A 20,000-nucleotide genomic window follows, 5' to 3' on the forward strand; every position below is an offset into this window, starting at 1 on the left:
ATATACACAACATCATATTCATTACCATGATCTACCTCCTCAGACACCGTAGTGAAAAAAGTTAGTAAATTCGTAAGACAGGAACGCCCCTTTGTAAAACCGTGTTAAGATTCATTAATCAAACTCTGCCTGTCAAGATTGCTACGAATTGCTTCGGCAATTATTGATTCCATAAATTTTCCCACTATGGAGGTTAGGCTTATTGGTCTATAGCTCGAAGCCAAGGACCTGTCACCTGCCTTGTAAATAGGTATTACATTTGCCATTTTCCACTTATCAGGCACTATGCCAGTTTGTAGTGATATGTTAAAAAGATTAGCCAAAGGTATGCTAAGTTCCTCTTTACATTCCTTTAACACCCTTGCAAACAGTTCATCAGGGTCTGGGGATTTGTTAGGTTTTAGTTTCTCTATTTGTCTGAGGACCATGTCACTAGTTAACGCAATCGTACATAGTTTATTATCCTGCTCTACATAATCAATTATTTCAGGAATATCGCTAGTATTTTTCTGGGTGAAAACTGAGAGGAAGTAAGTATTGAGAATTTCACACATATCCTTATCACTGTCAGTGATCTAACCAGAGTTACTCTTAAGTGGGCCAATCTTGTCCCTAATCTTACTTCTGTATACCTGAAAAAACCCTTTTGGGTTAGTCTTTGAATCTCTTGCGACCTTAGCCTCATAATCCATTTTTGCTTGTCTAATTCCTTTCTTTATTTCTCTCTTTAATTGAATATATTGATTTCTTAACTACCCATCCCCTCTTTTGATACGCCTGTATATCCCTCTCTTTTGACCAATGAGATGTTTTAATCTATTGTTCATCCATTTGGGATCATTTTTGTTAGATCTAATTTCCCTACTCTGAACAAAAGATGTCTGGGCAGCTAGAACTATGCTCTGAAAAACGTCATATTGGCAACCAAGATCACCTACCTGACCCATAGTCATGACATCCCAATTTAGCCCACCCAGGCAATTTTTCAGTCCCATGAAGTCGGCCAAGCGAAAATCTGGGACAGAGATTTGATTGTAGTTATCTGGGTAATTCCATGATATATTGAAACTAAGTGATTTGTGATCACTTTCCACAAGCTCATCATTAACCTCAAGATTATTAATCAGTGAATCTTTGTTGGCAAGAACACAGTCAAGCAGATTGTTTCCTCTAGTTGGTTCTGTCACAACCTGTTCTAAAAAGCAATCCTGAACCGTTTCAAGAAAGTCACTTGACTCAAGATTTCCTGTCATAGTGTTCGAATCAATTTGTCTAAAGTTAAAATCTCCCATTATCACAACATTTTCATATCTAGATGCCTTATGAATTTCGTCCCATAACAGCTTACTGCGCTCCCTGTCAAGGTTTGGGGGCCTATAAATCACACCCAAAATTAATTTGTCACATCCCTCGAGAAACTGTAGCCAAACAGATTCTGTGTTCGATGTTTCTAATCTTGTATCATGTCTAAGACAACAATTTAAAATTTCTCTGACATCCATCGCCACTCCACCACCCTTCTTGTTGACCCTATCAGTGTGGAGTAGTTTAAAACCCTGTATGTTGCATTCAGAAGGCATTTCTCTATCTTTCAGGTTGAACCAGTATACCAATAATATCTATATTACCTACATTTACAAGTAATCTTAGCTCATCTATCTTATTTCTTAGACTCCTACTATTTGTATGGTAAACCTTAAGGGAGCTAGTCACTCGTTGCCCTCTACTGTCTCTCTTTGTTTGTTGATCAATTGATTTGCCATTACTAGCAACTTTATTTTGAATATTGTCTTTTAAACATATCCCTGAGGGATCCCGGTAATAACTGCTGTTTTTAACCCTAATGCTGCAGCCTGATTGTTTCCTACAAACACCCATACTACTATAATCTATCAGTTTAAATTCCTCGACAAGTCATCAATTACCCTCTCAAATGAATTGGCTAATGCAACCACTCCATCCCCAGAGAGATGAACCCCATCCCTTGCATACATCTCACGTTTGCCAAAGAATAGGTACCAGTTATCAATGAATGGGATTGCAAGTTCTTTGCAACCTGTCTAGCCAGCAGTTTATACCAATTGCCCTAGACATCCATTCATTGCCCACTCCCTTTCTAGGCAAGATGCTACATATGACTGGGATCCCTCCCTTAGACCTAACTACTTCTATGGCTAACCTGTACTTTTCCAGCAGCTCCTCTCTCCTGCCCTTCCCAATGTCATTACCCCCAGCACTAAGGCAGATAATGGGCTTGTTCCCATTACCTGCCATAATATTATCCAACTTGCTGACTATGTCACCAACACTAGCTCCAGGAAGGCACACTCTCTGTCTGACCTTTCTGTCTCTGTTACAAAATGCACGGTCCATATATCTTACCTGAGAATTGCCTATTAAAATATTCTTACCTTGATTAGCAGGGGAATCAGTGGTGCCTTCAACCTCACTAACCACTGAAGTACACTCGTCTTGGAGAACAGAGAATCGATTTCCTACCTTCACATCTTCTTTATTAACTCTCCTCATTTTCCTTCTTTCTGAACTGTGAACCACTTGCCACTTAAAGCGGTTGCCACTATCACTGCTGGTGACCATTTCCTCCTTACCAGCTAAATCCTTCTCACACTCGCTCCCAAACTCATCTATGCAAAGCTTCAGCCTCCTATTTTCCTCATGAAGATGTGGAATGAAAAAGAAAATTCAGTTTCCTTCAGCAGTTAACTGAGAGGATGTTCAATATGGCAAAGGAGGAGCTAAATAAGGGACTCACTGGGTTAACAAGATAAGAATGCATCCAGCAAATAAAAAAAATCAGAGTATCGGGAGGTTCTCCACGACAACGTTCAATAACGCTGACCCGGACACACACCTGTCTTCCACTGTAATGATGCACACACCAAATACCTGTGCCATTCCAACCAGATGCTCAACAAACAGAAAACTTACACTACAACAGACTATGGTAAAGAAAGCTCAGTTTGGTACAGAGATGTGGATGGATTATCCAACAAAAGTGGTGAGCTTATAGACAGGATAGGCAACATAACTATTACAGAGACGAAACTACCTGCAATGACAACTGATGCCATATTCCCAGTAGGATACCAGGTAATGAGGAAAGACTGAAAAAACAGGAAGGGGGAGGAATGGTTCTGCTAGTTAGAAATCAGAGGAGGTTTGAAGAGATCAGAATACATAATTATATGAACCAGTTGTTCATGGAGTGGGATACAGTCAAAGCTGGGGCACCCAGATTGATGGTAATGGTGATTTGCAGCCCAACACCAAGCAACAGGAGACCAAGACAGGATGTGAAGGTACAAGGATCCTTTAGACCCTCAGAGCTTTTGAAGGAGCTCCCTCCTCCTTATGAAAAGAAAACATTGAAAAATAAATTATAACAAAATGAAATAAACAACATTATACTGAATATAAACAAATATCTTAAAGCATGAAACAATTAAACATAAAATTGTCCTAATTGAAGCAAATGATGGAAACATTAAATGAATAAATATTATTATTATAATCAAGGGGGAGTGCTAAACCCATAGGGTTATGGAGCGCCTGCGGAGAGGATGTGGAAGGTATTCAGGCTTAATGCAGGGAACTGGAGCACAGATCGAATTCCCTAGATCAAGAGCCCCTCACGAAGGTCAAGGAACCTTCCTTGAGGGGAAACGAATAAATCAATCAAATGAACAAGCTAATATGTACAGAAAAATCTTCTGAGTCTGCCGATGTTAAGTCAAGGTGCACAGGAATACCTGGAGTGGAACGGGAAGCTACAGTGAGGTCACAGATGTTCGTGACTATTGCCAAGTCAAGTTCCAAAAGGATACAATGTTTATGAAGGTGCGCAGCTAGCAGTGTAGGTAACCGAGTTAGCTGCCGGCATTAGTAGTCAACTGAAAATTGGCAGTAGAGTAGAAAGAACTAGGTAAGTTCCTCAATATGCTGCTGAGATAGTAGCTCTGTTCTGGTGGTATAGAAAAAAAACAGTTTTCATGTGAGGCTTTTGACCTGCACACAAGTAGTGTAACAACATATTTCTTGTGGTGCAGGAGTGTAGATCTAAAGAAAATGTGAAAGAACAGCAGAGCTCTCAAGATGAGGCTTTTGCCGAAATCGTGGACCTGCACAGCAGAGTTCTCAAATGTAGCAGACGGGTGAACACAAATTGAAGGTGAAGGAACAACAGAGTTCCCAAGATGACAGAATCTTTTAGTTTCTGATCTGTTATTAGATAAATGCAGCTCGTCTCGTCGTGCATCTGGTGGGTGACCCAAACCATTCAGCAAGGCTGAGAAGGAAATAAAAAGGAAATTGTTAACCGGATTAGGAGTCATTCACATGATAGGCTGAACGCCTTTTACGTAATTATATCCAAGTTCGGACAAAAGTTAAAAATCCCTACAAGAGTGTAACTCTTGTCTATTAAATTAAGAAAATAAAATTAAACATTAAATAATCAAGAGTGGAGCTCCATACTTACAGACTTGATGAGAGCAGGAAGCCAAGTGACGCTACTCCGTCCGCAAGGGTCCCTTGTTGCCTCTCACCCGGTGGATGAGGGAAAGGGGCTAAGGGAACTGCTGACATACCCCTTTCTGAACACGCATACTAACAGTCATAATTCCTCCACCAGTCATTCAATCTTCCACTCTTATTTAATGAACCTTTCCCTCACGCAGGAATATGAATAGAACGACATAGCCATAACTGACACCTTAGCAGAAGCAGCAAGGAGAGCTCACAGGGTAAAGTGAAGTTATTAATCAGAGGTGATTTCAATCACAAAGAAACTGATTGGAAGAACTGAGAGCCACATGAGGAATCCGATGTATGGAAGGCAAGGATGATGGACGTAGTTAGAGAAAACTTTTATACTAGCATGTTAAGAACATGACACTAGAGAAAAAAAGAACTCAACAAGACTTGACCTTGTACTTACTTCAAGTACATCTGACATAGGTGAAATAAAATACCAGAGCCCCTGTGTGCTAGTGACCATACAGTAATGAACTTCGTAATTCTTATGGAACTAAATATTGAGGGTCGAGAGGCAGGTGAAGAATGTGAAACACCAGACTTCAGAAGAGAGAACTTTGAAGGTATGAGAGAATTCCAAAATTCTGTGCAGTGGAAAAGGGAGTTAGAAGGAAAAAATCACCGAATGAGATGATGAAGTACCTAGCTGGGAAGTAAAGGAAGGCAGAAGAGAAACTTATACCCAGAAAGTTGGAAAATCTCTAAAACAGAGCCCTTGGTTCAACCAAACATGTAGAGAATGAAAAAAAAAACGAAAAGAAAAGAGCTTGAAAAAGGCAATAGAAATCGAAAGACAATCGAAAAGAGAGAAGTGATGAGATGCACCAGAAACAAATATGCTACGGTGAGGAGGGAGACTGAGTAACAGTTTGAAAATGACATAGAAGCAAAATCCAAGACGGACCCAAAACTGCCACACAGCAACATCAGAAGAATGAAAACAGCAAAAGGTAATTCGTCTCAAGAAGGAAGAAAGATAGATCACTTGTAATGCCAAAGAGGTCTTTGAAGTATTCAACAAAAGATTTTAAGAGGTATTCTCAGTGGAAACTGATAATAACAGATAGCCTAGAGCAACAGGTACACCTTCGGGTACTGGAAAACATATACACAGAAGGATTAAAAATAAAATACTATCCGAACCATTAGCTAGGATCTATAACACTGGGCAATTGCCAAAGATCAGGAAAACAGCGAATACGGTCTCTATATTAACAAAGAAGTAGGGAATTATTGAACTAAAAGGCCAGTATCACAGACATGCATGCCATGACAGGCAATGGAAAAGATAATCAGAAGGAGCATGATAGAACACTTGGAAGGAAGTGATTTCATTAGCAGTGATCAGCATGGGTTTAAAAAAGGCAAATCTTGTCATACTAACTGGAGATTAATGACAAAGTGACAGGAAAGAGAGGGGGATGGGTAGCATGCATATTCGTTGATTACAAAAAGACATTTTTTATGTACCCCGCTAGAGACAGGGGATGTACTCCTATGGGTCAAAGATAACCTTAGTGGAAGGAAATATTGATTGTCCGGGAATATGTGTCATAATGGAAAGTGTGACAAGTGGGGTACTGCAATGATCGGTATTAGGACCAGTACTGTTTCGGATATATGTGAATAACAAACCAGACCGCACTGAGGCAAATATATCTCTGTTTGCTAATACTGTAAAACTAATAAGGAGTATAAAAACAATAATGACAAGAAATGGTTGCAAATATATCTGGTCAGTTAAGTGGATACTTGAATTCAACCTCAGCAAATGAACTCTTATGAAGATTAGAGAAGGACAAGACAAAAAAAGACAGAGTACAGAGTTGCAGGACAGAGACTACAGACCTCACTCGAAGAGAAAAACCTATGTGTGATTATAATGCCAAGCATATTGCTGGAGGCGCACATCACCTTAACGACATTTACAGCCAATGCTCATCTGTCAAATGTAAGAGTAGCCTTCAGGAAAATCAACAAAGTCATTCAAGTCCCTCTGTGCAACATATGTCTGGCCCATCTCGGAGTACGCAGCACCAGAATGGAACCAGCACCTGATAAAGCAAGTTAAGAAACTGGAGGAAACACAGAGGTATGCAGTAAGACTGGTCCCAGAGTTATAAGGAATGAGCGATGAAGATAGGAGAAAGAAACTGAATAATTTCATTATATTAGAGGAAAGCTGAACGAGGGAAGACATGAGAGCAGAGTACAAAATGCTTAGGAGAATTGATAAGGTAAACAGATATAAACAGAGAGGCGAGAAAGAGGTACACTATGAGCATAGTTGGAAGCTAAAGTTGCAGAAGAGTCGGAGGGTTGCTAGGAAGCACTTCTTCAGCCTCTGGGCGGTCAGTAAGTGGAATGACCTCGACTAAGATGTGGTGGAGTTTTAAGAGTATGTGCAGCACGGCCCACAAGGCGTGGGTGGGACTATCTGGCAAATGGAAAGCAGAGACACAGGTCCGTATATAAGTACATACAGATAAGTACAGTACACACCATCACATGTGACTCAGCAAAGATTTCGTTCAGAAAACTGTTGTCCATAGAGTGATGCGATTTCCTGGATCCCACACAGCAACACACATCAGCAAGATTATTCAAGTAGCAGTGCTTAAATTGAACATACCAGCTTCCAAAATTCACTTGATACCACGAAATAATGGTGCCAATGTTTTCAAAGGGATTGAAGGGACAGGATTCAACAGTGTGCCATGTTCCATCACTGTGAGTCTCTTCATTCACTCTAGCCTGAAGTAAACCAGAGGCTCTTCAAGAAGAAAATAAACTATGATGAAATTAAGACACATGTGCAACATCTGGGTATCTTTATTGTAGACGTTTCGCCATCCAGTGGCTTTATCAATACAAATTCTAGGACATAACTGGAAGACTATGGACTATATACAGAAGAAGAGGTAATAAGTCCCTCAACCTAGGAGTAGGTGCGAAGAGCACCGTAGTCGTGGAGATTCTGAAGCAGAAGCAAGGAGCTTGGCGCTTATATAGTAACGTCAGGTGTAGCAGACGAGGGCATAGTCACTGGTAGGCGGGATTCCCCAGTGGAAGTAGGTCCTTCCCAAAGAGATGGGTTAGTAGTAGTAGTAGTTGTCGTAGCCGTGAAGGTTATGTACATGTCCTCAGAATCAAGATTCCATGATGTTGCAGTGTCTGACAAGTTGTGCAAGAATGGTATATAATACCGACAAGATGAAATTAAGACACATGTGCAACATCTGGATATCTTTATTGTAGATACGTCTACAATAAAGATACCCAGATGTTGCACATGTGTCTTAATTTCATCTTGTCGGTATTATATACCATTCTTGCGCAAAATAAACTATCAAAACACAAGCTCCTTTGGAATGTGCCTACCCACTGGAAGAGCACCTAATGTTAGATCACAAATGTAAACAATGCAATACATTGCGTAGATAACGCACGCCTACCCTCATTTAATTTAAGTAAATAGAGGCATATTACCATGTTCTCCCTTTTGTACAAAAAAAATCTCACGAAACAACTGTACATTCTAAGTGAAAGAAATTGCCTTGTTTCAGAAATATTGTCTCAATGACAACTAAAAATTTCATCAGTGCTATGAGTGTTCCAAGATCTTCAGCTCTCCACGAGTGCATGTTAACTAGGTTCAATAGTTACATCACTAACTACAACACGATACTCAGCACATTTCTAGATCCCCGATAATGGAATAACTTCTACAACGTCAATGCAGATGATGAGCCATGTGCAACAAACATTGACAATTTTGAGAATGAACTGAAACTCAGGAGAGAATTCTGTTCAACAAATCAAGTACTCAGAGAATGAAGCTGGTCTGCTAGCAGCATAAAGCAACATCAAGTGTCATGAAGAAAGTTATGATGTTGTAATGAGGATTAAAGAAGTTAACCAATTTTATTTAGATAAATGCTATGACGGATCTGTAGCCAGCATTCCCAACAACAGTACGTCACAAACATCTGCCTAAGGAGCCTTTTCCAATCACAATAAGCAGCATCCAAAATCAAAGACACTGGCGTTCATGCTGTCACAAATATATAAACAGAACAAAACAAAAATATGTTGTTATTGCCTAAAGAAGGAAATCCACTAGGGTGATGGAGAAAAAATATAATCGTTCTCCCATCTTGGGTAAACCTAGTCAATAAATATTTGAGTTTACCTTCTGTTTCAAGAGAGAGAGTGTGGAAGAATGCTCAGCATTGAAGGAACATCTATTCTGTAATTAAACAGAATAAAGGCAGCTTCAACGTCTCTGAAGTATTATCAAGAATTCTCCTCAAAACAATAAATGCCTCCATCACATATGTAGCTGCCACTACTACTACTAATATTACTACAAGTACTACTACTACAACTACTATCACTGATACTACTACCACACCAGTACTAATGCTACCTACAACGATTATATTATGCTTTTATCTCACTCTAATACCTATATATACCCTCTGTGTCCCTGCAGTATTTGTAAACTGCTTAACAAAGCTCCTAGAGAGCGAAACGTTGCTCCAGTAAAATGTCGCATTAGTTACACATGTGTCATTTTGCCTAACAACATCTACTCTCCTAATAAGAGCAGATTAACTTCGGAAAAAGAGTAAATATTGGTACTCCTTAATTTCAGTTTGATCATTTTTAGGAATTCTTTAGAAGATTGCCTTATTTTTTCCTATTTTCTTCGTCCTACTTTTTAATTTTATTTTGCACATAATTAAGAACGCCTTATCCAAGTGGCTTCACATTTTTAGCACGTGTACGGAAATGAGATTTAATTGTAGGACCAATTCGCATGTTCACTTGCCTTATGGCCAAAGGTAATTAATCCATTCCCAGCATCCTGGGTGGCAAAACTTTAAACGTTAAAAAAATACAGCGACGACAGAGAGGGAAATCAAGTGTATAGATGCAAATTTGACGATTATGTGTACAATAATTTAAAACTTTTATTTTCATTAAACCACGTTAAATGTATTTCAGTTTACCTTTTCTGAACGGCTTCAAATTTGAAAGGCTGCTGAATTTTATCGTCAGGAAAGTACCTGTTAAGTTTCGTTTACATGCAGGCAAATTTGTTGATGTTGTAACATAGGAAAAGTATAAACTTGGAATCTGTACCATAACATAAACTTGAAATCTGTGCCATATCTGCAGAATTATTCATGTGATCGGCTTCACACTTTCACCACTGGTTAAGATCCCGAACACAAGGTTCACGCTGCCACTGGGTGCCATAGGTCTCAATTTGGCAATTTTATTAAATATATACGGATGGTGAAAGTGTTGAATGATGAAAATTTTTTCTTTCTTCTTGGGTTTATCTTTCTTTTTGGGTCACCTTGCCTAGGTGGGAGGCGGCCGACATGTTAAGAAGATTAATTTTTTATTCAATAACTAGCGAAAGCTTCTTGTGGCTGGTTTCAACATATTACTGACTAGGCATTATTTAGTGAGGATGATAACCCATAAGTTTAGTTCTAATAGGTACAAATTTGGAATTTTATTGAGATAGTTAAAAAAAGTGGAATCATTGGAATCAGATTAATTATTCTATAATGTCTTTTCAGTTTGGCTTCAAACTTTTACTACTGATGGATTTTATTAAAACACAGTTTGTCATTCACTTTGAGATGTGCAAATTTCAATGTGATAATTTTATTAAGTAAACTGTTTCTCATGTAATAACTAGTGAATGCTTCTTCGATCTGCTTCAAACCCTCAATTCTGGTGTATTTTAAGCTGTCTCAGTTTGCCATTTGATTTGCTATTTTTATCAATTTTTTTTTTTCAAACAAAAACAAAAATAAAATATTTTTTCTTACAGTATTGTAGAAAATTTTAAATAAAATGTAAATGCGTAAAACAAACTGAAAAAAAAAATCACGATTTCATGGCGTTTTTAAGTTTAACGAGGGAAGATCATCCAATATTTCGGAACATTTTTGTTTATCACTAATTTTCGTTTATAACTCGAGTACGAATTATTCAATCGATTTCAGCGCTCGTTTATTGTATCTTGGACAAGATTAATGGGACTGTTTGCATGCACGTGTACCCAGTGCGGAGCGCTACATAAACCTTTCCCTTATTTTTTGTTTTCGCGCGATCACTTGAATAAACCTTCTCTCATCGGCCATTTTGCCACATTTAACCTCGAAATAGTCTAGTATTATTTTACCTTATTGCAATCTTTTCCTCTTCATGCTGGTGATTTGCTCCTGATCTTAGTAACTATACTCATTTTTCCCTTGCTTGAATCTAATTTGAATTCCTTCCATTGCACAGGGGTGAACACCTTCCCGGCCCAGTTCATGACCAGGTCTCCCGTTGGATCAGGGCCTAGTCAACCAAGCTGTTACTGCTGGTTGCACGCAATCCAAAGTACGAACAACAGCCCGGCTAATCGGGTACTGACTTTAAGCATTTCTCCAGTTCACTTTTGAAGTCAGCCATTGATATATTCACCCTATGCATGGAGGGAGACTTGGGCTTCAGACACTTATTGTGTTTTCTCTTAGTATTCTGATGGTGTCCCTGCTTTCAATTGGTGCTATGTTGCAGCGTCTGCATAGTCCTTTGCTTTCTTATGGGGTGATTTCTATTTGCAGATTTGGGACCATTTCCTCAAGAATTTTCCAGGTGTAGATTATGAAAGAGTTCCAGGGAGTACAGGTCAAGAGACTCCAAACGTTCCAAGTAATTAAGGTGTTTGACGGAACTTATATGTGCAGTGAAGGTTCTCTGTACATTCTCTAAATGTGCGGTTTCACCTATCTTGAACGGAGCTGTTAGTGTACAGCAGTATAGAGTATAGAGAACAACAGTATACAAAGAACAAGTGACTTAAAATGAATCATCATTGGCATGGCATCCCTTGTTCGGAAAGTTTTCATTATCCATCCTATCCTTTTCCTCGCAGATGTGATCCTTGAAGGTGATATTCTCTGACATTAATTAACACTTTCAAGTCCTTCATAATTCTTTTTCGGTCTATTGTGTAGTTAGAGTTTGTAGTATAGTCTGTTCTACCTATTATTTCCTCAAGTTTTCTATAACGGAGTAACTGAAAATCGTCCACATTGAACATCATATTGTTTTCCGTGGGCCATTGAATAATTTGGTTTATATCCGACAGGAGATTTACCGTGCCTTCAATGGATGTCTCATGCAGATACTGGTATCGTTTGCAAAAGAAGACACAGTGCTATGGTTGACATCTCTATGCCTGATATGTGGATGAGGAACAGGAAGGGGGAGAGGATTCTGTTTTGTGGAACTGAGTCTTTCACTGTGGCATCCTAAGACTAAGCTCTGCCTTCTGATTAAAATATTACAGTTGTGAACGGCATCAGTCTTCAATGGCTGATGCATCGCTATGGCTGAGTTGGCACAAATATTGTTAGATTTTGTGCTATAATTAGAAAATGTATCTTATGGCCAGCTTGCAACGTTTTGTGCTGATGTGTTTTCTTCTAGTGAAATTTTCTTGATGTTAGGTTGTGCAAGTTATCATGTGTCAATTTTCTTAATCAAATTCTTTTTTGTGAAATACCTGGAGAATATCTCGTCTCAGCAGAAGTAAATCAGTGTTTGACAGTTTGGTTGTCTTAGGTTAAATCAGTTTAATGTTCTATTATGGGTGTATAATAACTGTTGGCTCTCAAGATCATTCTAAACATTTGTATGTTCTGTGCACTAAGCTTACATAAAACTTTCTGTCTTTAAAGTTGGTTAAGCTTATTTACAAAAAAGTTTGGATTGATTTTGGCTTGCGTAGGTCCCAGTTCGTACTTTTGGACAAAATTTGAAAAAACGAGATACTGTAGCAAATGATAGCTTACAATAGTATTTCTATGTTTATGAAGTGATAATAAAACGTCTGAGGCTTTATGCTTGATGTGTTTAATGGACACTTTGATTTCCACCGTATACAATTTTTATGTTTTTGAGAAAATCTGAATATTAGTTTTGTACCGTATACGTGCTAATTTTCATTTTTTTTTTAATAAATTTGAATATTAACTTCCATATGACTTATGGATGACGTTTCCGATAGTCTTTCATATATTCAGCACTAATATTTAACTGCATTATCAACTTATGACGCACTCTACACTATTCCAATCAGCTGCATTGCGACACAGGGGACTGGGAATATGGTATACAGGGATACCTTCCTGGGATCGTCAGATGCATTGCGACACAGGGGACTGGGAGTATGGTATACGAGGATACCTTCCTGGGATCGTCAGCTGCATTGCGACACAGGGGACTGGGAGTATGGTATACAGGGATACCTTCCGGGGATCGTGAGCTACATTGTGACAGAGGGGAGTGGGATTATGGTATACAGGGATACCTTCCTGGGATCGTCAGCTACATTGTGACACAGGGGACTGGGAGTATGGTATACAGGGATACCTTCCTGGGATCGTCAGATGCATTGCGACACAGGGGACTGGGAGTATGGTATACAGGGATACCTTCCTGGGATCTTCAGCTACATTGCGACACAGGGGACTGGGAGTATGGTATACAGGGATACCTTTCTGGGATCGTCAGATGCATTGCAACACAGGGGACTGGGAGAATGATATACAGGGATACCTTCCTGGGATCGTCAGGTACATTGCGACACAAAGGACTGGGAGTATAGTATACAGGGATACCTTCCGGGGATCGTGAGCTACATTGTGACACAGGGGAGTGGGAGTATGGTATACAGGGATACCTTCCTGGGATCGTCAGCTACATTGCGACACAGGGGACTGGGAGTATGGTATACAGGGATACCTTCCTGGGATCGTCAGATGCATTGCGACACAGGGGACTGGGAGTATGGTATACAGGGATACCTTCCTGGGATCGTCAGCTGCATTGCGACACAGGGGACTGGGAGTATGGTATACAGGGATACCTTCCTGGGATCGTCAGCTACATTGCGCCACAGGGGACTGGGAGTATGGTATACAGGGATACCTTCCTGGGATCGTGACCTACATTACGCAACAGGGGACTGGGAATATGGTATACAGGTATACCTTCCTGGGATCGTCAGCTACATTGCGACACAGGGAACTTGGAGTATGGTATACAGGGATACCTTCCTGGGATCGTCAGATGCATTGCGACACAGGGGACTGGGAGTAGGGTATACAGGGATACCTTCCTGGGATCGTCAGCTTCATTGCGACACAGGGGACTGGGAGAATGGTATACAGGGATACCTTTCTGGGATCCTCAGATGCATTGCGACACAGGGGAGTGGGAGTATGGTATACAGGGATACTTTCCTGGGATCGTCAGATGCATTGCGACACAGGGGACTTGGAGTATGGTATACAGGGATACCTTCCTGGTATCGTCAGCTCCATTGCGACACAGGGGACTGGGAGTATGGCATACAGGGATACCTTCCTGGGATCGTCAGCTACACTGCGCCACAGAGGACTGGGAGTATGGTATACAGGGATACCTTCCTGGGATCGTCAGATGCATTGCGACACAGGGGACTGGGAGTATGGTATACAGGGATACCTTCCTGGGATCGTCAGCTGCATTGCGACACAGGGGACTGGGAGTATGGTATACAGGGATACCTTCCTGGGATCGTCAGCTGCATTGCGACACAGGGGACTGGGAGTATGGTATACAGGGATACTTTCCTGGGATCGTCACCTGTAATGCGACACAGGGGACTTTGAGTATGGTATACAGGGATACCTTCCTGGGATCGTCAGCTACATTGCGACACAGGGATCTTGGAGTATGGTATACAGGGATACCTTCCTGGGATCGTCAGCTTCATTGCGACACAGGGGACTGGGAGTATGGTATACAGGGATACCTTTCTGGGATCGTCAGCTACATTGCGACACAGGGGAGTGGGAGTATGGTATACAGGGATACCTTCCTGGGATCGTCAGATGCATTGCGACACAGGGGACTGGGAGTATGGTATACAGGGATACCTTCCTGGGATCGTCAGCTACATTGCGACACAGGGGACTGGGAGTATGGTATACAGGGATACCTTCCTGGGATCGTCAGATGCATTGCGACACAGGGGACTGGGAGTATGGTATACAGGGATACCTTCCTGGGATCGTCAGATGCATTGCGACACAGGGGACTGGGAGTATGGTATACAGGGATACCTTCCTGGGATCGTCAGATGCATTGCGACACAGGGGACTGGAAGTATGGTATACAGGGATACCTTCCTGGGATCGTCAGCTACATTGCGACACAGGGGACTGGGAGTATGGTATACAGGGATACCTTCCTGGGATCGTCAGATGCATTGCGACACAGGGGATTGGAAGTATGGTATACAGGGATACCTTCCTGGGATCGTCAGATACATTGCGACACAGGGGACTGGGAGTATGGTATACAGGGATACCTTCCTGGGATCGTCAGATGCATTGCGACACAGGGGATTGGAAGTATGGTATACAGGGATACCTTCCTGGGATCGTCAGATACATTGCGACACAGGGGACTGGGAGTATGGTATACAGGGATACCTTCCTGGGATTTCAGGCATTAAAAATATTTTATGCTTTCATAATTTTTCATTGTTTTTCATCATAGTTAAAAAAAATATTAAGGTGTATAATAGAAAAGTGTTAGTTAATTCATTTTAATAATAGCGAGAGATGTAGATTTTGATTTTTCATTTAATACATAAAGTATGTTATTTTAATTACAATTTTTAAAGAGTAAAGTGAAGAGTGCATCTTAATTTAACTGGAAATTATTTAAAAAATCGCAATAGATTTCAGATTATGTTTTTTTTAGATTAATAGAAATGGAGATAGATTCAGAAATTTATTGTTAATTGTTTTTACATTAGGCGAGCCTCACAGAAGTGCATAAATTAGTAATGAATAATGACACTGTCATCTCAGTTATATAAACTTATTTAATATTTAACCTTTCTGTGTTATATACTATTGTGCAATAAGTAAACAAAAAAGAAATTGAATAAGAATTTCTCCAAAAATGCTAATGGCTGTCTATGAGATTCTTTGTAAAAAATGAAATAAAGTTTATTCTGGTCACACTGGAAAAAACCTTGAACTAAGTTTGCAACAAAATAAATATAACATTAGACTGGATTACAGTTTAATATTCTGTTTATTCATGTGAGAGATTTTAACTATCCAACTGATTTTCATAAAGGAAACAAAGTTGTATCAAAGAGGTCTATGGTGGAGCTAAATATTATCGAATCAAGTTTCATAATAGATAGTATTTATTTTATTAGGTATCTAAGTTGAGTTTTGTATAAATTAGTATCATTTATATTGAATATAATGTGAGGAATTTCAACTATGTTTGTCACTCATGTAATTTTATTTTGCATCAGTTCTGACAAAATCTTATTTCAGCCTTATCTTTTGTTCTCTAATTTTTTTACTATTCCTTGATAATGTGAGAAATCATGAATGCGCTTGAAATTTCAGTATTTTTTCACAGTGGTTGTCCTGCATATATACAATACATATGTATATATCAATAACAACACTGCGACTAGCCAAGGAATCGAACCCATGTCGTTTTACCTTGATCCAAGGACATACGGTGTTGTGGGTACCTCTGAGCTAATTTCATTCTAATCTCGTTTGGTATACTAGCCTTCACGAGCAGTGTTTTATTTTCCACGAACGAGATGTATTGAATCAATAACAACACTGTGACTAGCCGAGGATTCGAACCCATGTTGTTTTGGCTAGCCTCATGGTGAGAGAAATCGCATGACGCTCTAACCCACACGACCACCAGATCCTAAGAGAATCAAGAACCGGCAATCTTGCCGATAAGATAAACTGACAGTTAACACATTTTTCGTTTGTTATATGTATTAAATACTGTATCTTAAAATAAAATAAGATTGAGAAAAGAAAACGTTATTTAGCAGATCATAAGGAAGAGAAAATACATTTACAGTAATGTGCTGTATTTATCGATTCAAAAAGTTTACATCGTCGTTTTACAAGATGAATCGTCTGTCTGTCAGTAATTACATCAGTATTGTCTTATATCATACAAAATACTGTAGATATTATACGTGTTACTAACACTAGGCATCAAAAATGAAATTATCGTGTGAAAAAGAAATTCATGTTTTTTTTAATGATTTAATATTGCATCTTTACGTTGTTTACATTTCTCTCAACTGCAAATGGAACATTTACAAACTTTATTATTATTATTATTATTATTATTATTATTATTATTATTATTATTATTATTATTATTATTATTATATAATACAATAATAAAGTGTTTTATTATATATTTATATTTATTATTTTATTTATTATTTTTATTTTATTTGTTGACCCTTGTGGGTTTAGCACTTAGCTAATATTAATTATTATATAATTATAATTGTTATATAATTATAATTATTGTGTATTAATGCATCTTTACCTCTGTTTACATTTCTCTGGACTGGTAACGGAACATGTACGATGTGTAATTGTTTGTGTGTAGGTTTTGATCAATTCAACTTTTTAGTTTAGTGTATATTTTATGGTAGTATATGTTAAAATAAAGTAGCATCTATATATTTTTTATGCACTCATGACTTACCTAACTTTTTATTTTTTTTTTTTCCCTTTGCAAATCTCCAAAAAAAAAAAATCCAGTATATTTTTTGAAAAAATTCGTGCATAAGTGGACCAGCGCATTTCAGACTCGTGTTGTCGGCCATTTTCAAGTTATCGGTATCGTTTAAAACCCAGCCGATACCGGCCGATACGTTTTATAATAACAATATTACATGTTTGCTTAACAATTTCGATATTAACACCTTACCTCAAGATTGTGAGAGTTACTCACACACACACACACACACACACACACACACACACACACACGGCAGAGAGGAAGAGGACCTAGTAGCGAACATTGAAGAGGCGGGGCCAGGAGCTGAGTCTCGATCTCTGCAACCACAATTAGGTGAGTACACACACACACACACACACACACACACACACACACACACACACACACACACACACACACACACACACACACACACACACACACACACATACACACACTCACACATACACACACATCGCAGAGCTACAAGTGGAGCGGGTAACGGGAGTAGAAAGGGAAAAGCCAAACTATAAGAGGGGGGGATTACACAGGTATGCGGACCTTCCTGCGTGAGGTTCAGTGGGAAAGAGAGTTTGTAGGAAAGTCAGTAAAAGAAATGATGGACTACGTAACAACAAAATGCAAGGAGGCAGAGGAAAGATTTGTGTTCCCAAGGGTAACAGAAATAATGGGGAAGACCAGAATGAGCCCCTGGTTTACCCTAAGGTGTAGGGAGGCAAAAACTAAGTGTACTAGAGAATGGATAAAGTACAGAAAACAAAGGACCCAGGAAAATAAAGAGATTATTCGACGAGCCAGAAACGAGTATGCACAGATAAGGAGGAAGGCGCAGCGGCTGTACGAAAACGACATAGCATCGAAAGTCAAGTGTGACACGAAACTGCTTTACAGCTAAATCAGGAGGAAGACAACAGTCAAGGACCAGGTAATCAGGCTGAGGAAAGAAGATGGGGAGCTCACAAGAAACGACCAAGAAGTATGTGAGGAGCTCAACACGAGATTTCAGGAAGTATTTACAGTGGAAGCACAAGAGACACTGGAAAGACAAAACACCAACAAGGGATATACCAATAAGTGTTGGACGAAATACACACAACCGAGGAGGAGGTGAAGAAGCTTCTAAATGACCTTGATACCTCAAAGGCGGTGAGACCGGACATCTCTCCGTGGGTCCTTACAGAGGGAGCAGAGACACTGCGTATGCCACTAACCACAATCTTCAACACATCCCTTCAAACTGGGCAGCTACCTCAGGTATGGAAGATGGCACATGTCATCCTCATCTTTAAGAAAGGAGACAGAAACGAAGCACTAAACTATAGACCAGTGTCACTGATGTGTATAGTATGCAAAGTCATGGAGACGATTATCAGGAGAGTGGTGGAACACCTGGAATGGAACAAGGTTATAAACGACAGCCAGCACGGATTCATGGAAGGTAAATCCTGTGTTACAAACCTACTGGAGTTTTATGACAAGGTAACTGAAGTAAGACATGAGAGGGAGGGGTGGGTCGATTGCATTTTCTTGGACTGCAAAAAGGCCTTCGACACAGTTCCTCACAATAGATTATTGCAGAAGCTAGATGATCATGCACTTATATCAGGAAGGCCACTGCAATGGATCAGAGAATACCTGAAAGGGAGGCAACAGCGAGACATGGTACATGATGAGGTATCACAGTGGGCGCCTGTGACGAGCGGGGTCCCACAGGGGTCAGTCCTAGGACGAGTGCCATTCTTGGTATATGTGAATGACATGACAGAAACGATAGACTCAGAAGTGTCCATATTTGCAGATGATGTGAGGTTAATGAGGAGAATTAAAACAGATGCAGACCAGACAGGTCTACAAAGAGACCTGAACAGGCTGGATGAGTGGTCCAGCAACTGGCTCCTAGAATTTAACCCCGCCAAATGCAAAGTCATGAAGATCGGGGAAGGGGAAAGAAGACCACAGACAGAGTATAGGTTAGGCGGCCAAAGACTACAAACCTCACTCAAGAAGAAAGATCTTGGGGTGAGTATAACACCGAGCACGTCGCGGGAAGCCACATTAACCAAATAACTGCAGCAACATAGGGGCGCCTGGCAATCCTGAAAATAGCATTCCGATACCTCAGTAAGGAATCGTTCAAGGCTCTATACACTGTGTACGTCAGGCCTATACTGGAGTATACAGCACCAGTCTTGAACCCACACCTGGTCAAGCACGTCAGAAAATTAGAGAAAGTGTAAAGGTTTGCAACAAGGTTGGATCCAGAAAAAAGGTTAAGAGAAATCGGTCTGACGACACTGGAGGACAGGAGGGTCAGGGGTGATATGATAACGACATACAAAATATTGCGTAGAATAGGTAAGGTGGACAAAGACAGGATGTTCCAGAGATGGGACACAGAAACAAGGGATCACAATTTGAAGTTGAAGATTCAGATGAGCCAAAGGGTTGTTACGAAGTATTTCTTCAGCCACAGAGATGTTAGGAAGTGAAATAGTCTGGCAAATGATGTAGTGGAGGCAGGGACCATACATAGTTTTCAGACGGGATATGATAAAGCTCATGGAGCAGGGGGAGGGAGGACCCAGTAGAGGTCAGTGAAGAGGCGGGAGTCAGGAGCTGAGTCTCGACCCCTGCAACCACAATTAACCACACGTGCGCACACACACACACACACACACACACACGTGGGTCCGTGGGGTGCAGACGTGGGTAACAAGGCTCCGAGAATCTTAGCGTTGTAAGGCGTGCAATAACAGCTAGCGGTAATCAGTGGTAGT

Source organism: Cherax quadricarinatus, chromosome 1 (assembly GCF_038502225.1).
Source record: "Cherax quadricarinatus isolate ZL_2023a chromosome 1, ASM3850222v1, whole genome shotgun sequence".
Lineage (NCBI taxonomy): Eukaryota > Metazoa > Arthropoda > Malacostraca > Decapoda > Parastacidae > Cherax > Cherax quadricarinatus.